The sequence below is a fragment of the Scyliorhinus torazame genome, chromosome 9 (assembly GCF_047496885.1).
Source record: "Scyliorhinus torazame isolate Kashiwa2021f chromosome 9, sScyTor2.1, whole genome shotgun sequence".
NCBI classification, from domain to species: domain Eukaryota; kingdom Metazoa; phylum Chordata; class Chondrichthyes; order Carcharhiniformes; family Scyliorhinidae; genus Scyliorhinus; species Scyliorhinus torazame.
In genome coordinates this window covers 74943945-74958278 of record NC_092715.1, presented here as the reverse complement: position 1 = coordinate 74958278, position 14334 = coordinate 74943945, and the positions used below count along the sequence as shown (strand labels likewise).

General features: G+C 48.5%; 1 protein-coding gene across 2 annotated transcripts in view; it reads left to right on the top strand.

Annotated features, from left to right (window-relative positions):
* The window catches only part of mccc2 (methylcrotonyl-CoA carboxylase subunit 2), a 187919-nt gene that overhangs the window by 1346 nt on the left and 172239 nt on the right, over positions 1-14334 (top strand). The window lies entirely within an intron of this gene.

Below are 14334 nucleotides of genomic sequence, written 5' to 3'. Positions count from 1 at the left end.
GCTGGAGGGTTGACAGCGAGAGGAAGGGTCTGGGAGCAATGGAGGTTGTGAACCAGAGGGTTGATAGTGAGCAAGTGGGTGGCATGTGGATCAAGGAGTGGAAAAGGACACAAACTGGAGGGTTGCAGAGAGTCAGAGACCGCACCAAAATGGCACCAATTGAGTCAGGTAGCCCTATGTGAGATCCAGCATGAAATGACTTTAAAACAAAACTCTCAATACTAAATGAAAATGCGGGCCCCATCAACTGACTGATGTTAAATTGAAACAACTTTAAACCGGGACTTGTGGTTGCCATATGGTTCCATGTTTACGTGTGCTACTGGTACAAGTTTGAATCTTTGCTGTCACAGTACCAAGACTCTGGTTAATCGTATAATCATAGAACATAGAAAAATACAGCACAGAACAGGCTCTTCGGCCCACGATGTTGTGCCGAACCTTTGTCCTAGATTAATCATAGATTATCATTGAATTTACAGTGCAGAAGGAGGCCATTCGGCCCATTGAGTCTGCACCGGCTCTTGGAAAGAGCACCCTACCCAAAGTCAACACCTCCACCCAACACTAAGGGCAATTTTGGACACTAAGGGCAATTTATCAAGGCCAATCCACCTAACCTGCACATCTTTGGACTGTGGGAGGAAACCGGAGCACCCGGAGGAAACCCACGCAGACACGGGGAGGATGTGCAGACTCCGCACAGACAGTGACCCAAGCCGGAATCGAACCTGGGACCCTGGAGCTGTGAAGCAATTGTGCTATCCACAATGCTACCGTGCTGCCCTTAAGAACAAATAAATCTACACTATATCATTTTACCGTAATCCATGTACCTATCCAATAACTGCTTGAAGGTCCCTAATGTTTCCGACTCAACTATTTCCACAGGCAATGCATTCCATGCCCCCACTACTCTCTGGGTAAAGAACCTACCTCTGACATTCCCCCCTATATCTTCCACCATTCACCTTAAATTTATGTCCCCTTGTAATGGTTTGTTCCACCGGGGAAAAAGTCTCTTACTGTCTACTCTATCTATTCCCCTGATCATCTTATAAACCTCTATCAAGTCGCCCCTCATCCTTCTCCGTTCTACTGAGAAAAGGCCTAGCACCCTCAACCTTTCCTCGTAAGACCTACTCTCCATTCCAGGCAACATCCTGGTAAATCTCCTTTGCACCCTTTCCAAAGCTTCCACATCCTTCCTAAAATGAGGCGACCAGAACTGTACACAGTACTCCAAATGTGGCCTTACCAAAGTTTTGTACAGCTGCATCATCACCTCGCGGCTCTTAAATTCAATCCCTCTGTTAATGAACGCTAGCACACCATAGGCCTTCTTCACAGCTCTATCCACTTGAGTGGCAACTTTCAAAGATGTATGAACCTAGACCCCAAGATCTCTCTGCTCTTCCACATTGCCAAGAACTCTACCGTTAACCCTGTATTCCGCATTCATATTTGCCCTTCCAAAATGGACAACCTCACACTTTTCAGGATTAAACTCCATCTGCCACTTCTCAGCCCAGCTCTGCATCCTATCTATGTCTCTTTGCAGCCGACAACAGCTAGCCACAACTCCACCAACCTTCGTATCGTCTGCAAATTTACTGACCCACCCTTCAACTCCCTCATCCAAGTCATTAATGAAAATCACAAACAGCAGAGGACCCAGAACTGATCCCTGCAGTACGCCACTGGTAACTGGGATCCAGGCTGAATATTTGCCATCCACCACCACTCTCTGACTTCTATCAGTTAGTCAGTTTGTTATCCAACTGGCCAAATTTCCCACTAGCCCATGCCTCCTTATTTTCTGCAGAAGCCTACCATGGGGAACCTTATCAAATGCCTTACTAAAATCCATGTACACAACATCCACTGCTTTACCTTCATCCACATGCTTGGTCACCTCCTCAAAGAATTCAATAAGACTTGTAAGGCAAGACATACCCCTCACAAATCCGTGCTGACTATCCCTAATCAAGCAGTGTCTTTCCAGATGCTCAGAAATCCTATCCTTCAGTACCCTTTCCATTACTTTGCCTACCACCGAAGTAAGACTCACGGGCCTGTAATTCCCAGGGTTATCCCTATTCCCTTTTTTGAACAGGGGCACGACATTCGCCACTCTCCAATCCCCTGGTACCACCCCTGTTGACAGTGAGGACGAAAGGATCATTGCCAACGGCTCCGCAATTTCATCTCTTGCCTCCCACAGAATCCTTGGATATATCCCGTCAGGCCCGGGGGACTTGTCTATCCTCAAGTTTTTCAAAATGCCCAACACATCTTCCTTCCTAACAAGTATTTCCTCGAGCTTACCAGTCTGTTTCACACTGTCCTCTCCAACAATATGGCCCCTCTCATTTGTAAATACAGAAAAAAAGTACTCGTTCAAGACCTCTCCTATCTCTTCAGACTCAATACACAATCTCCCGCTACTGTCCTTGATCGGACCTACCCTCGCTCTAGTCATTCTCATATTTCTCACATATGTGTAAAAGGCCTTGGGGTTTTCCTTGATCGTACCTGCCAAAGATTGTTCATGCCCTCTCTTAGCTCTCCCAATCCCTTTCTTCAGTTCCCTCCTGGCTATCTTGTGTCCCTCCAACGTCCTGTCTGAACCTTGTTTCCTCAGCCTTACATAAGTCTCCTTTTTCCTCTTAACAAGACATTCAACCTCTCTTGTCAACCATGGTTCCCTCACTCGACCATCTCTTCCCTGCCTGACAGGGACATACATATCAAGGACACGTAGTACCTGTTCCTTGAACAAGTTCCACATTTCACTTGTGTCCTTCCCTGACAGCCTATGTTCCCAACTTATGCACTTCAATTCTTGTCTGACAACATCGTATTTACCCTTCCCCCAATTGTAAACCTTGCCCTGTTGCACGCACCTATCCCTCTCCATTACTAAAGTGAAAGTCACAGAATTGTGGTCACTGTCTCCAAAATGCTCCCCCACTAACAAATCTATTTCTTGCCCTGGTTCATTACCAAGTACTAAATCCAATATTGCCCCTCCTCTGGTCGGACAATCTACATACCGTGTTAGAAAAGCTTCCTGGACACACTGCACAAACACCACCCCATCCAAACTATTTGATCTAAAGAGTTTCCACTCAATGTTTGGGAAGTTAAAGTCACCCATGACTACTACCCTGTGACTTCTGCACCTTTCCAAAATCTGTTTCCCAATCTGTTCCTCCACATCTCTGCTACTATTGGGGGGCCTATAGAAAACTCCTAACAAGGTGACTGCTCTTTTCCTATTTCTGACTTCAACCCATACTACCTCAGTAGGCTGATACTCCTCAAACTGCCTTTCTTCAGCTGTTATACTATCTCTAATTAACAATGCCACCCCCCCCCCCCCCACCCCTCTTTTACCACCCTCCCTAATCTTATTGAAACATCTATAACCAGGGACCTCCAACATCCATTTCTGCCCCTCTTCTATCCAAGTTTCCGTGATGGCCACCACATCGTAGTCCCAAGTACCGATCCATGCCTTACGTTCACCCACCTTATTCCTGATGCTTCTTGCGTTGAAGTATACACACTTCAACCCATCTCCGTGCCTGCAAGTACACTCCTTTGTCAGTGTTCCCTTCGCCACTGCCTCATTACACGCTTTGGCGTCCTGAATATCGGCTACCTTAGTTGCTGGACTACAAATCCGGTTCCCATTCCCCTGCCAAATTAGTTTAAACCCTCCTGAAGAGTACTGGAAAACCTCCCTCCCAGGATATTGGTGCCCCTCTGGTTCAGATGCAACCCGTCCTGCTTGTACAGGTCCCACCTTCCCCAGAATGCGCTCCGATTATCCAAATACCTGAAGCCCTCCCTCCTACACCATTCCTGCAGCCACGTGTTCAGCTGCACTCTCTCCCTATTCCTAGCCTCGCTATCACGTGGCACCGGCAACAAACCAGAGATGACAACTCTGTCTGTCCTGGCTTTTAACTTCCAGCCTAACTCCCTAAACTTATTTATTACCTCCACACCCCTTTTCCTACCTACGTCGTTGGTACCAATGTGCACCACGACTTCTGGCTGCTCCCCCTCCCCCTTAAGGATCCTGAAGACACGATCCGAGACATCCCTGGCCCTGGCACCCGGGAGGCAACATACCTACCGGGAGTCTCGTTCGCGACCACAGAATCTCCTATCTATTCCCCTAACCATTGAATCTCCTACAACTATTGCTTTTCTATTCGCCCCCCCTTCCCTTCTGAGCCCCAGAGCCAGACTCAGTGCCAGAGACCTGGCCGCTCGGGCCTTCCCCCGGTAGGTCATTCCCCCCCCCCAGCTTCCAAAACGGTATACTTGTTTTGAAGGGGAACGGCCATGAGGGATCCCTGCACTGTCTGCCTGTTTTTTTTTTCCCTGACTGTTACCCAGCTATTCTTGTCCTGTACCTTGGGTGTGGTTACCTCCCTGTAACTCTTCTCTATCACTCCCTCTGCGTCCCGGATGATCCGAAGTTCATCCAGCTTCAGCTCCAGTTCCCTAACACGGTCTTTGAGGAGCTGGAGTTGGGTGCACTTCCCGCAGGTATAGTCAGCGGGGACACCGGTGGTATCCCTCACCACCCACATCCTACAGGAGGAGCATGCAACTGGCCTCGCCTCCATCCCCCCTTACCTTACAGAATATAGCTGCCCCGTGGACCAACTGGATCTCCGCCCTCCGACTCTGCTCCCAGTCAGCTGCACTCTCTGTAAACTCCTTGCTCTCTTCTCACTCTTTGCGGAAATGTAGGAAACAAAATGAAAGGAGTGCCTTACTCCCTCCTCACCTAACTCCCTCAGTCACCAAACTCTCACTATAGCACTCAAATGCACCAAATTCAGCACTCCCTCAGTCACCAAACTCTCACTATAGCACTCAAATGCACCAAATTCAGCACTCCCTCAGTCACCAAACTCTCACTGTAGCACTCAAATGCACCAAATTCAGCACTCACTGCAAACAAAGTCTGCAATGTAGGGGATCACTTTTATCCTGTGAATCTAGCCTCTTAAAACTGGCCTAATCCAATTAACTAATTAACAAGATCCAGCTGCAAGTGCCTACAAGTCGAAGCTTTATTTAAAGCTGATTGAAAATTCACCTTCTAAACCAAACAGCAACTTTTAAGTTAATTAACTAAATAAAAGAAAGACTAGACTTTAGATAAAAATGAAGCCTTATACTCCCTCAGTCACCAAGCTCTCACTATAGCACTCAAATGCACCAAATTCAGCACTCAGTGTAAACATGCAGCATAGAAAGAAAACATTTGCCCACCATGTCTGAGCTGGCTGTTTGGCAGAGCGATCTAACTCGTTTCACACTTAGCTCTTGCCCTGTAGCCCTGCAAATTTTTTCTTTCAAGTATTTATTCAATTCTCTTTTGAATGTTACTATTGAATCTGCATACACCACCTTTCAGACATTCCACTTAATAATAGGAGCCATTTGGTCTATTGAGCCTGCTCCACCATTCGATAACATCTGATTGTGGCTTTAACTCCACTTTTCTGCCTGTGCCTCTTAACTGTTGATTCCCTGTTGATTTGCTTAACTCAGCCTTGAATGCAATTAATGACTCATCCTCCACTGCTCTGTGGAAAAGAATTTCACAGACTAACGACCATCTGAGAAAAGAAATTCTCCTTCATTTCCATCCTAAATGGCGGATTCCTTACTTTTAAACTGTGCCGCAGTTCTAGTTTCCCCACGAGGAAATATTCTCCCAGCATCTACCCTGTCAAGCCCGTTTAAATCTTATATGTTTCAATAAGATCATTTCTAATTCTTATAAACTCCAATGACTGTAAGCTCAATCTGCTCAAACTTTCTTCATAAAACAGCCCCTTCATCCCAGAAATCAGTCTAGGAAACCTTCTTTGAATTGCTCCCATTGCAGATATAACCCACCTCAAGTAGGGAAACCAAAACTGTCTACAGTGCTTCAGTTATAGTCTCACCAGTGTCTTGTACAGCTGTAGAAAGACTCCTGCATTTTTATACTCCAACCCACTTGCAATACAGGCCAATATTCCATTTGTCTTTAAATAAAAGAAAAAAAATGTGGATGCTGCAAATCTGGAAAACTGGGTGATCACATAACTTGCTGTGTTTTCTCATGCCCCTTCTGGTTCAACTTAAATCTGAGTCCCTGGGTTACTGATCCTTTTGCCATCCAAAAAAGATTCTCCTTATTTCCTCTGTTAAAACTGTTCATGATTTTGAAAACAGAGGAGAATGTTCACAGTCTAAAGATGTTAAACTCAGCATTGGATTGGTTGCTCTGCTTCACTGCCTCCCTTCTGAAGGTCCAGTTCTGTGGGCCTGCATTGGCTTGATTCCATTCCATCTTTCTTGCTCCAGAATAAGCAGCATGCCTTGAGAAGTAGCTTCTGAGTCCAGTCGCACATGGTTTCCTCTGGAGTACCCCATTGTTCTCTTTTTCTGATTTATATGTAGTCCCTTGGTGACATCCGGGCAAAGATTCACTTTTGAAACCCATGCAGATGATGGCCACGTTTATGTTTTTCATAGAATCCCGATAGTGCAGAATCAGAAGGCCATTCAGCCCCTCGCGTCTGCACCAACCCGCTAAAAGAGCACTCTCCTAGGCCCACTCCCTCGCAAATCTGTAACCCAACCTAACTGTTGGACACTACGGGACAATTTAGTATGGCCAATTCCCCGAACCTGCACATCTTTAGACTGCGGGAGGAAACTGGAGCATTTGGAGGAAACCCACTCAGAAACGGGGAGAATTTGCAAACTCCACACAAGTCAGTCATCCAAGATTGGAATCGAACCCGGGTCCTTTGTGCTGTGAGGCAGCAGTGCTAACCACTGTGCCACAGTTTTCACCCTTGACACCACAACTACTTTGTTGCAGCTTAAGCGGCAAACCTGGGACGAAATTCTCCGGTATCGGCGCGATGTCCGCCGAATGGTGCCCAAAACGGCGCAAATCAGTCAGGCATCGCGCCGTCCCAAAGGTGCGGAATGCTCCGCATCTTTGGGGGCCGAGCCCCAACCTTAAGGGGCTAGGCCGGCGCCGGACGAATTTCCACCCTGCCAGCTGGCGGAAAAGGCCTCTGGTGTCCCGCCAGCTGGCGCGGAAATTACATCTCCGGGCGGCGCGGGAGCGTTAGCGGCCGCTGACGGCATTCCCACGCATGCGCAGTGGAGGGAGTCTCTTCCGCCTCCGCCATGGTGGAGACCGTGGCGAAGGCGGAAGGGAAAGAGTGCCCCCACGGCACAGGCCCGCCCGCGGATCGGTGGGCCCCGATCGCGGGCCAGGCCACCGTGGGGCACCCCCCGGGGCCAGAATGCCCCGCGCCCCCCCCCCAGGACCCCGGAGCCTGCCCGCGCCGCCTTGTCCTGCCGGTAAGGTAGGTGGTTTAATCTACGCCGGCGGGACAGGCATTTTAGCGGCGGGACTTCGGCCCATCCGGGCCGGAGAATCGCGGGGGGGGGGGGCCCGCCAACCGGCGCGGCGCGATTCCCGCCACCACCGAATATCCTGTGCCGGAGAATTCGGCAACCGGTGGGGGCGGGATTCACACCAGCCCCCGGAGATTCTCCGACCCGGCGGGGGGTCGGAGAATCTCGCCCCTGATATCCAGTCATGAATTAGTGAGAACTTTATATTGAACATTGATTTGACCTTCTAATGCCATTCAAATTTTTCCTGTTGTTTGCTCAGTCTGATTCAAATAATGTGTGAAGTTTAATCCTGAGCTGAGCTCAAACCCTATTTCCTAACATGAATATATGGATTAGGAACAGGAGTTGCTCATTTTAATCCAATTTTCCAGCACCGGATCCATAACCTTGCAGGTTACAGCAATTCAAATGCAGATCCAGGCACCTTTTAAATGAGTTGAACGTTTTGCCTCAACCACCAACTTAGGCAGTGAATTCCAGATGTCCACCACCCTCTGCCCGAAAAGGTTTTCATCGTGTCCCCTCGACTCCTTCTACCAATCACTTTAAATCTATGCCCCTTGGTCGGTGACCCCTCAGCTAGGGGGAAACAAGTCTTTCCTGTCTTCCATGTCTAGGCCTCTCAATTTTGTACACCTCAATTAGGCCACCCCTTAGCTTCCTCTGGTCCAAGGAAAACAGCCCTTGCCTATCCAATCTTTCCTCATCGTTGCAATTTTCAAACCCAATCAACATTCTTGTAAAGCTCTGCACTTTCTCCAGAGTAATTATGTCCTTCCTGTAATGTGATCAGAACTGTACACAAAAGCCCAGCTGTAGCTTAACCAGCATTTTATACAGTTCCAACATTACATCCCTGCTTTTCTAATCAATGCCACACCCAATGAAGGAAAACATCCCATATGCTTTCTTGGCCACTTGTCCTACCACCTTCAAGGATCTGTGGACATGCACTCCATGATGTCTCACCTCAGGCCCTCTCAATATCCTCCCGTTTATTGAGTATTCCCTTGCTTTGTTTGTCCTCCCCAAATGCATTACCTCATACATTTCTGAACTGAATTCCATTTGCCAGTTCACTGCCCACTCAACAAAACCATTTTTGGAGTCAACAGCTATCATCTTCACGATCATGGCCAATTTTTGTGTCATCTGTAAACTTCCTAATCATTTTTTTTGAACTTAGAGTACCCAATTATTATTTTTTCCAATTAAGGGGCAATTTAGCATGGCTAATCCACCTAACCTGCACATCTTTGGGTTGTGGGGGTGAAACCCACGCAGACATGGGGAGAATGTGCAAACTCCACGCGGACAGTGTTGCTGATTTTCTCCTTGGTTCAATTGCTCTGTTTTATTACCTTTGCTCTCGAGTCGCCAGGTACCTTTATGATACCGCCACGAGGTTCGAGTCCGAGTAATGATCAATAACTCAATACACCGATTAGTAAGATTTAAATCAAAGCACATTTATTATACACAGTAATCGCTACTCATGCACAAATCCTACGTCTAAGCTACTTCTACAACTAACAGGCCAATACTTAACTTCGGACTGGCCCACCAGGTCAGGGGAACAAATGGCCTTTCGTTCGGGTTCTGAGTCTGCGGGATTCGAAGTTGGTACAGATTGGTAGCTAGGAGCGCCTATCTCATAGCGAGCGTTGAATTAAGACTTACTTCTGTCGGTCGTCACTGCACCTGGTCACGGTCAATGTTGGTTTGTTGTTGCTGGGTGACCCGGGCAGGACGCAGAGGTGAAGAAGAGAAGAGAGCGATCTGAACTTGGGGCTCATCTCTTATAGTCCCCATGGGCTTCCCGCCTTTCGGGGCGGACCCTGCACCTGGTCCCAAGTGATTGGACTTTGTCCCAATCGCTTGGTTTGATTTTCTCCAATACTGGAGCGGTTCCCTGATCGATGGGCGGTTTTGAGGTGCTCGTTCACCTCCTTTGTGTTGGCTCCTGCTGGCGCCGAGGAGTCTGGCTTTGCTTTATGTGTCCAAAATGTTACTTATTGTTCCCGGGGATTGCTCATCAGTATGCAGATGACTGCTACTTTGTTATGCTGATGGCCGCTGGTATCGATGTTGTCTGGCCTTTGCAGAGGTAAATACACAGCAAACCTGCAGCTGCTGGTTTCTGTCTTGCTGGCTGACTTTCCCATCAGCCTTTGCCGTTCGCCATTTTAAAACGTGAGTTGGCCAATTTAGGTGGCTACCACAGTGACCCAGGGCCGGGATTCGAACCCGGGTCCTCAGCGCCATAGTCCCAGTGTTAATCACAGCATCACCGTGCTGCCCTAAGCTTTCTAATCATGCCACTCGTATATCATTAATATATACAACATAGAATTTACAGTGCAGAAGAAGGCCATTCAGCCCATCGCGTCTGCACTGCCCTTGGAAAGGGCACCCTACGTAAGCCCACGCCTCCAGCCTAACCCAGTAACCCCATCTAACCTTTTAGAAATGTAAGGGGCAATTTTTTTTTGTTGAAAATCTTTTTATTGGCTTTTCTCATATTTATAAACAGTTGCTGTGTATATACATTACATTTTTCTTGCCCGCGTTAATTTACTTTATTTTACAGAGAGGTTTATTTTGTCCTTCATTTAACTAACTCTTTGTACATTTTGTTGCTCTCTGGATCGGTCTATGATTCCCCCCCCCCATTGGCTTCAGCACCCTTCCTCTTCTCTTGTGGTTTCTCCACCTTCCTTCCGCCCCTCCCGGGTTGCGCAGTCCTTTGATTCCTCATCTATCTTTTTCTTTTCTTAGCTTACTCCCCGCAGCTGACCTCGAACAGGTTTTGGAACAGGCCGGCGAATTGCCCCCAAGAATTCAGGAAGCCTTCCTCTGATCCTCGGATGGTGTACTTAACCTTCTCCAGTTGGAGAAATTCCGAGAGGTCAGCGAGCCAGTCTGCAGCTTTGGGTGGTGCTGCCGATCGCCAGCCGAGCAGGATTCTCCGGCGTGCGATTAGGGAAGTGAAAGCAAGGGCGTTGGCCTCCTTCCCCATGTGTAACTCTGACTGCTCCGATACCCCGAAGATTGCCACTATTGGGCATGGCGTCACCCTCACCCCACAACCTTGGACATTGCCTCGGAGAAGGCTGTCCAGAACCCAGCAAGCTTGGGGCAAGCCCAAAACATGTGGGTGTGGTTGGCCGAGCCTCGAAGGGGCATGGCCAATCCACCTGACCTGCACATCTTTGTACTATGGGAAGAGACCGGTGCACCCGGAGGAAACCCATGCAGACAGGGGGAGAAGTGCAAACTCCACACAGACAATAAACAGCAAGGGCCCCCAAAATTGAGCCTTGTGGATCTCCACAACATCTTCAAAACTCTTCAGCCCATAGAACAAAGAACAGTACAGGAACAGGCTCTTCGGCCCACCAAGCCTGCGCCGATCCAGATTCCTTACGTAGACCTAGTACATATTGCCAAAACGACCTGTATCCCTCCATTCCCCGCCCGTTCATGTGTCTATCAAGATACATGTTAATCATAGAATTTACAGTGCAGAAGGAGGCCATTCGGCGCATCGAGTCTGTACCGGCCCTTAGAAAGAGCACCCTACCGAAGCCCAAACCTCCACCCTATCCCCACACCTCCACCCTGTCCCTGTAACCCCAACTAACCTTTTTTCGACACTAAGGTTAATTTAGCATAGCCAATCCACCTAACCTGCACATCTTTGGACTGTGGGAGGAAACCGGAACACCAGAGGAAACCCACAGACACGGCGAGAACGTGCAGACTCCGCACAGATAGTGACCCAAGCCGGGAATTAAATCTGGGACCCTGGAGCTGTGAAGCAACTGTGCTAACCACTGTGCTGCCATGCCACCCCCTGTTTGGAGGGGGAAAATTTTCCCCTGCCAAACATTGCTTCCGTGCCTGCCTCCACCACATCCACTGGCAACGCGTTCCAGGCATCCACCACCCTCTGCCTGAAATTCTTTCCCTGCACATCTCCTCTAACCTTTCTCCCTCTCATCTTGAACCTGTGTCCCCTTGGAATTGAGTCTTCCACCCTGGGAAAAAGCTTCCGACTATTCACCTTGTCTATACCTCTTTTAATTTTGTAGAACTCAATCAAGTCTCCCCTCAGCCTCTGTCTTTCCAACGAAAGCAATCCGAGTTTATTCAACCCCTCCTCCAGACCAGGCTGCATCCTGGTAAACCTTCTTTGCACTTTCTCCAAAGCATCCATGTCCTTCTGGTAGATTGGCAACCAGAACTACACGCAATATTCCAAATGTGGCTTAACTAAAGTTTTATACAACTGTAACATGACCTGCCAACTCTTGCATTCAATGACCCAGCATGCTGTATGCCTTCTGGATCATCTTATCCCCCTGTATTGCCACTTTCATTGAACTATGGGCGCGAACGCCCAGATCCCTCTGTATGTCAATGCTCCTAAGGCTCCTGCCATTTACTGTACAATTCACACCTGAATTTGATCTTCCAAAATGTATCACCTATTATTTGTCTGGATTGAACTCCTTCTGCCACTTCTCTGCCCAACTCTCCAATCTATCTATGTTCTGCTGTATTCTCTTGACAGTCCCCTTCACTATCTGAAACTTCCTATCTAGTGTCATCTGCAAATTTGCTAATCAGACCATCTACATTTGCGTCCAGATCACTGATATATATTACAAACAACAGTGGTCCCAGCACTGATCCCTGTGGAACACCACTAGTTAGAGATCTCCATTCTGAAAAACTCCCTTCCACTGTTACTCTGTCTCCTGTTGCCATCTTCTGACATGCACAAAATAGCTCCCATCTTTCCGCACTTCTATTGGTTCAATTTCTTCCCAATTCATAACATGTGAAATTTCTTTTAGTCAACCATTGTGATTTTGCCCTGCATTTCAGCAACTTCTCCCAACCCTGTGTCCTCCCACAAGATCTTCAGCTGCCCAACTCTGACCTCTTTATGTTCCTAACACTGCTCGACTATTGCTGGACCTTTAGTGGTATCTGCTTCCTTCTCTGAAACTGCCTTTTGTAATTCCTTCATTTTGCTGCTGCCCTTTCCTTCTTGAAAAGTTTTCTTGAACTTAATTTCAACTGTGATTTTGGTGATCTTCTATCACTCTTGCAGTACTGTGTAGTATCCATGTCTTCTTGAAGCACATTGGGCATTCTATGTTTGAAAAAAATATTTTTACTCAAGGCATTCTCACATATATACTCAAAATTTCAGAAGAACAACACATCAACTAAATAAACAACCACAACCCTCCCGCCCCGACACCAACACCCGACTTCCCCATTTTAACCCCCCCTTGCTGACCCCTCAATCCTCCTTAAAGAAATCGATGAACGGTTTCCACTTCCCAGTGAACCCCTCTACCAACCCTTGCAAAGCGAACCTGACCTTCTCCAGCCTCAGGAATTCTGCCAGGTCGCTTGCACACGCTCCTGCGTTCGGCAGCTCCGATTCCCACCACCTAGCAAATCTGTCTCCAGTCTATCAGGGAGGCAAAGGCCAAAGCGTCGGCCTGTCTCACCCCCTGGAACCCTGGGTCTTGCAACAATCCAAACATCGCCACCTCCGGACTCGGAACAACCCTCACACCCAACACCTCAGATATCAGGTTCCAGAACCCCCTCAGTCTTGGAATCCCCAAAACACGTGGACCTGATTTGTGGGGCCCCTCAAACACCGCCCACGCCTTTCCCCTGCCCCCGCAAAGATCCTACTCATTCTCGCCATCGTCATATGAGTCCTATGTACCAGCTTAAACTGGATGAGGTTTAACCTCGCACATGACAAGGACGCGTTAACCCTCCGCAAGGCCTCTGCCCACGTCTCGGCTCCCACCTCCCCTCCCAATTCCTCCTCCCATTTACACTTAATAGCCCCCAGCATAGATGCTTCCCACGCCATCAATCCCTTATAGATATCCAATCACTTCCCCTCCCCTATTTCATCCTTCAATAGCAACTTGTCCTGCAACCCTGGGGGCAACAGCCCAGGAAAGGACGGCTCCTCACGAAATCTGGAACCTGCAGGTACCTAAACCCATTTCCCCAGGGCAGCTTATACACTTCCTCCACGTCCTCCAGCCCTGCAAATTTGCCCCCTATAAACAAGTCTACAAAGCACTCAATCCCCGCCTGCTGCCATCCCCTGAACCTTGCATCCAGCCCTGCCGGCGAAAACCTATGGTTGTCGCAGATCCGCACCCACACCCACACACCCTCCAGTCCCATGTACTGCCTACAATGCCCCACACCGTTAAGGCCAACACCATACTGGGCTCACGTAGTATCTGGCCAACGAGAATGGTAAAGGTGCCAATAACAAAGCCCTCAAAATCTTTCCCCTAAACGGCGTCGCCTCCACTCATCCCCAAACCTCCCCCTTCTCCACAGTCCACTTATGCACCATTACAATATTCGCCGCCCAATAAACATTTATCATATTTGACAACGTCAGCCCCCCCCCCCCCACTCCCGGTTCCAAAAACGACCGCTGCACCCGTGGCGTCTTCCCCGCCCACACAAGCCCAGAAATAAGCCCATTGACTTTCCTAAAGAACGACTTGGGGCCAAAGATAGGGAAGCTCCGAAACACGGAACAGAAACCTAGGCATCACCGTCATTTTCACTGTCTGCACCAGCCCAGCCAGCAACAGCGGCAACGCGTCCAACCTCTTAAAATCCACCTTCACCTCCTCCACCAATCGAGCCAAATTCAGTCTATGCAGCTGGGCCCATCTCTGCGCCACCTGGATTCCAGATACCTGAAGCTCGTCCCCACCACCGTAAACGGCAACTCCCCATGTCTCCTTTCATGCCCTCTGGCATTAATCGGGAATACCTCATGCTTTCCCATGTTCAGCT